The sequence below is a fragment of the Leptosomus discolor genome, chromosome 5, assembly GCF_034619465.1.
Source record: "Leptosomus discolor isolate bLepDis1 chromosome 5, bLepDis1.hap2, whole genome shotgun sequence".
NCBI classification, from domain to species: domain Eukaryota; kingdom Metazoa; phylum Chordata; class Aves; order Leptosomiformes; family Leptosomidae; genus Leptosomus; species Leptosomus discolor.
Genome location: NC_141395.1, coordinates 77,805,015 through 77,811,014, shown reverse-complemented (window position 1 = coordinate 77,811,014; position 6,000 = coordinate 77,805,015).

Genomic DNA, 6,000 nt, shown 5'->3' with positions numbered 1-6,000 from the left:
CGAGAACGGGATGGCACATTCATTGCAGTATCCCTTCCCCATCTAAAACATCCCTCTGTTTTCGGTAGGGCAGGGAAGCTTTTTCTTTCTGTTGCAAGCTTTCGTGCATATCGCTATTGCAATGAATGTGGCATCCCATTTTCACTCCGATGAAAAGTTTCATGGTAACTTTTCTAAAACAGGGCTTACAAAATGCCCTGGTCTAGCAGTAAAGCTCCTCACAAGTTTTAATGGGCACAGCATTAAAAACTAACAGTCTCCAATGACCGCAGCTAGCAGAGCCCCGGGGCTTTAGGTTTTCTTTTAAATGAGCCACCAATTTGTGTCAAAAAGGTTTGCTTTGCAAGTGGAAGTTACAGGATTTTTATTTGTGTTTTGCCTTTATTAAGCAAAGGAAAAAGAAAAGTCATTTTACCTTTAATTAAAACCTGTGAAGGATTTGCTGGGAACTGTATATCAAGAAATTCTGGAAAAATATGCTGTTCTGCTTGGCTTGGTTTTAAACAGGGTAAGATAAGTTTTTAATCTCTCTTATTACCTCTCTCTTGCTCAAACAAAAAAAGTGAATGCTGAAAAATAATGACTACATCCAAAGGGAAGTCATTACAAATAGAGCTTAAACGTTCCCAGAGAACTGACCTATGACTTCTTATGGAGAAGCTGTAGCACCAGCTGAAGAACATTGTCATTTTTAAGTTGCTTTAAAAGGGGACAAGAGTCCCCAGCATTGTCAACCCCTCAGCTACAAGGGCTTGATCCAGTATGGGGCAGCTGTTGTCACTGGGTTGTTCTCATCCTCAGGAAAAGAAAGCAGATACCAGGGGATCCTGTGCCCCCACAAATTGCCAGATCACTCCTAGATGTTTGTCTAAAAGATGAGGTTTCCAGTGGCCAGCATCACTGCTGCAGAGACATTTCCAAGCCTGCAGCTGATGGAAACTGTTCTTATTTTATAACCTCCTGTATTTCTTACTTCTGAATTTCATTGACCCTTTTCTGATTTATGTGTGTGGAAGATTTGGTGCATCACTGATTTGTATCAGAAACAGTGAGGAAAGTGTGGGAGACAGACAGCGACAGGGCTCACAGTGACAGCACATGGCATACGAAGGCAAAATTATCTTGCCTGAGCTTTACAAATATATGCAGTCACTTCTGTTCACAGAGCTATCAGCCAGAAAGGCAGCCAAGGAAAGGACTGCTTACCCCTTGCAGCCACTTAGTGAGGTGCAGCTCCTGGCTGACACCCGAAACTGAGACAGTTTGGCTTTAATTCTGGACATTCGTTCATAGACTTGTAGGAGGCTCAGCTGGGTGGGGTGCCGACAGGTTTCCTCCCATGCAAAGGTGGCACCAAGCAGTTATATCTAACTATGTTATTAAAGAAGTATGTCTAACTTCTGAAAGCAGCCAATAGAGGAAATTCTCTTGCCTCTCTGAGCAATTTGTTACCTGTACAAGACCATCCCTGGCTCAGACAATAGTAAAAAAAAGCCCTTCCCCAAACTCCCGTTTGGGTTAAGAGTCTTAAAGAAAGAAATTGAACCAAGTCCAGCCTTCAGATGAAACGCTACGCTGCAAACCTTTCAGCCTTGAATCAAACCCTGATTCTTTGGGAACAGTGCCGAGCATCGCCCTGTAGTGTCTGCGAGCATCCACCTGCTGCGGAAGCTGCACCCTGGCTTGCACAGCAGTGCAGGGGGGCAAGCATCATAGAATCATTTAGGTTGGAAAAGACCTTGAAGATCATTGAGTCCAACCCTAAACCTAACACTGCCAAGTCCACCACTAAACCATGTCCCTCAGTGCCACACTTAAATGTCTTTTAAATACCTCCAGGGATGGTGACTCAACTACTTCCCTGGGCAGCCTGTTCCAAAGCTTGATAACCCTTTCAGTGAAGAACTTTTTTCCTAATATCTACTTTAACCCCCACCCTGGCTTAACTTGAGGTGGTTTCCTCTTGTCCTATCGCTTGTTACTTGGGAGAAGGGATTGCAACCCACCTCACTACCGCCTCCTTTCAGGTAGCTGTAGAAAGCAATAAGGTCTCCCCTCAGCCTCTTCTTCAGAATATCAAACCCAGAAGGAATGTCCCCTTGATTCCAGATACAGATGTCCTGGGAAACAGGTTCAGCCTGTGATCCCATGTCTCACTTACAGGATGTGAGACTATGCTGGGAACAATAGGAAAAATCCTGGGATGTTGTGGGCCAGGTGGCTAACTGGGGAGGACCATGTAGGCTAAGCAGACTGCACACAGCCATATGCACATAGCCCACAGGGACAGCGGGGGCTATGCTGTACCTGGGGGAGACTGATTTTGCTCTTGTGCACATACCAAAATGGTTAAAGCGTGCTTCCATAAGTTTACTTCATCCTCACCTTTTTACCCCAAGGTACTGGAAGAAAGAGGAGAAGGTACCAGGGAAAGAGGATTTGCCTGGATTAGCTGGGAGCAGGAAGGGGCTGGGAGCAGGTTTACTGCCCAGCTGACAGGGCTTACAGCTGGAATGAACCCTTATATAGGTTATATCACTGTGTGCAAGGAGAGCAGGGGGCACACAAGGATCTAGCCACTGTCCAAATTTCTGGTGATCTGAACCAAACCAACCTCTCACTGTGATAAAAAGCCTCTTCTATAGCAAGGGCTGAAACAAATGGGAGGGACATCGCGCCTCTTCCTTCCCATGGCTTGTATTAGAATCATAGACTCAGAGAATGGTTCAGGTTGGAAGGGACCTTTCAAGGTCATCTAGTCCAAACACCCTGCAATAAGCAGTGACATCTTCAACTAGATCAGGTTGCTCAAACCTCGTTCAATCTGACCTTCAACGTTTCCAGGGATGAGGCATCTACCTCCTCTCTGGGCAACATGTTCCACTGTGTCACCACCCTCATCACGAAAAGTTTCTTCCTTATACCTAGTCTGAATCTCCGCTCTTTTAGTTTAAAACCACTACCCTTTGCCTATCACTACAGGCCCTAGTGTATTACTGGCACCCTCTCCAACTCACCCTCTGCAAAGCTGGGCTGGGGCTGCAAATGATTTACAGCTCAACACAGGCAGGATAAAAATGGGATTTGCTTTCAAAAACAACTTTACAAAAACCATGGAGGCGACCTGCACTTTTCGTGACTGGGCTCCGTGGCATTGTCACAGCAGAGGGAGAGAATGAAGAAATTTTGACAGCCCCACCAGTGCTACTGCAGAGGAATGAATTCCCTTTTCGGCCCAGATGCCCACCAGCAATGTGCCCCTGCATGAAGGTGAGGTACCTGTGGGCGAAACCTGCCCCAAGCCCAGACAATATGGCTCTGTGAGGGCACACGTGACATATACATGTTTTCCCAACTCCAGGCTATCTAGCCCTGTGCAAAGCCCTTGGCTTGACAGGTGTTGCACGTTACTTCAAGTTGGCCAGACATCTTTAAATGACTGTAGAAATACCAAGCTAATTAAGAAATGAAAATAGAGCTGTCTTCCTGATGAGCAAGCGAAAAAGCAAAAACCCTAACAGGCCTAGACAAAAAATTTAAAAAATCCCTGCCAAGGCCAGACTTGAAGTGACAAAATCCAGGTGGCATTTGTGGCTGTATGATGAAAACCAAGTAACAGCCAAAGCACTGATTGAATTCATTTGAGGTTCTCCACTTAACACATTTGGGGGCTGAGTTTCTGGAGATGCTGAGCATCCACCCCTCACTGGTCTCCATAATTTTAGCCTCTCAACACCCCCAAGAAGCCAGAGGAGAATCCCTTAGGGCTGCTGTTCCTCAAACTGAGAAACCTCCAATTCACCCCTGTTTTCAGCAACATCCAGCTTCGGCCTGACAGCACCTCTTCCCACGCTCCTACACAGACATGGCATACGCCCTAGCCGAGACAGGGCTGCGCTACCACTTTCGACGCCCATTGGAAAGGTGTCACAAAAAAAAAAGGACTTATCAATCACCTCTGTTTTCATTTCCTGACCCACCGAGGCTGGTTTGCTATGGGAGGATTAACCTGGGGCCAAACCCTCAGAGGGGGAGGTGGCACGCAACGAGCTGGTTATTCAACCTCCATGACAACCCTTCGCCACAGGACTTTTTTTCCGTGATCCCTCCAAATACCAGTGTGCACAAGACGTGTTGCTGCCAGCTCTGCTTTACAGATGGGGAAGCGGCGAGCGAGCCTGTGGGCGTCCATCTTATTCTCACCCTTCCAGAGCTCAAGACAGAAATGCCACAACCATCCCCGGCTCCCAGCTCCATTCCTGACTCCGCTCCTTCCCTTTCCCACTGCTGCTCAGCATTTCGAAGGTAAATCATTAGGAGCAGGAAGCTGGAGCAGCAACAAAAATGTTACTTTGCCCTCTGCAGCCCCCTTCATGCCTCCCATCAGCAGCTTTTTCAGGGCTGTGTTTCAGCCTGGGTCCTCCAAGCACTTGTTAGGCAGCCATCCCTGGGCAGGGGTAAAAATCAGTTTAAGATGGAGTTGGCTGCTGTTCCCATCACTCTTTGCCAAGTCTGATGCGGCTGTCAGCAAATTTTCTGGCATAATGGGCCACAGTTGGACTGAAAAAGAAGCACAAGCCATGCAAGGGCTACTGATAAGGGCAATTTAGCTGGCAAACGCATGGCTAGCTTTCTTAACACCAAGAGGGTAATATGAGATTCAAATTATAAAAATGTATTTTAAGGCTTCTTTGGTCCAACTCACATCCTTGTTCATGTGTTTGTGGCGACTCAAGCCCAGTTTCTTTTACGTTCATTGTACAGGGAGCGCTGCATCGCACCGGCACTGCTGGCAGCGCACAACATGCTGTCACAGTGTCATTCCTCTGTCATTAATGATGGGAGTTTCGGGATCCCTTGGAAAGCTTGTGCTCCCCTGTCCCCAGCTGCGTTGGAACATTAAGCCCTATCGCCCCTTCCAAAGGCGCTCATTTTGCAGTGGCTACAACGGCTCCTGCTGCACAGCTTTCTCATCCCCACCTGCCTTTTGCAGACACCAACAGAGCTGCTAATTTGAGTTAGTGCCCTCTGCTCTCCCTCCAATAATCCCCATCTATAAGAACCCTGGAGTTCAGGGGTCACATGCTGCTTTTTATAACTTTACCACCAACTCAGCTTTTTAAGAGCCTTTTTGTCCACTGTTCTGGACAAGATTAACCACTGCAACTTGATTGTGTTGCTATGGCAGTAATAAGAAAAAAAAAAGTAATTTATTTTTCTTAAAAAATAAAAAAAAAATCAATAATTGGTATTGCTGTGTAAGGTCCCTGACATTAATTATACATAAATGCTAGACCTACTACAGTAAGAGTGAATTTACAGCACCAGGCTGCAAGCTGCTGCTCAAACTTGTGTGGCTGCCACGATACGGATACGAAATATAAAACGTATTGGGGACTGCAGTTTGCATTTTATTGCCTAGGAAAATGAATGTGTAAATAGCAATAAAACGCACAATTATTTAGCACAAAGCCAAAATACTCCGCAGCATTTACAGGCTGATGGATGGCTTGCCTGCCTGCTCTAATTTACCATAAAACAAGGAAGACAAGGACGGAGGAAAATAAACAATGGCTCCTGTCAATATGATTAGCTGTGAGATGCCAGGTGAGAGCAGCCGGTCTTCGAAGGGGGTAACACTGCGCCGCTTCAGCTGCCTTTTGCTTCGGTAATTTAGCCCAGATATTGCCACGCTGCTTGTCAGAGGCATCATCCTAGGGAGGCAGGGATTGCTGCTCCCAGGGTCTTTGTGTGCCCCATCCCTGGCGCCTCCAGCAGAAGGATGGAGGAGCCGCTCGGGGTGGTGTGAGGGCTTCGTGCCTGCGGTAGGTGGAGAGGGTTATTAGGCAGCCTTGTAACAGATCAGTTTCTGGACAAGAAAAAAAGGTTGCTGGTGCAGAAGTCAGCGGTCAGCTGTCAGGGGCATCGCCCGTGACATGACAAGAGGCAGGGAGAGCCTAAAAAAGACTGGGGGGGAAAAAAAAAAGAAGGTAAAAGTCC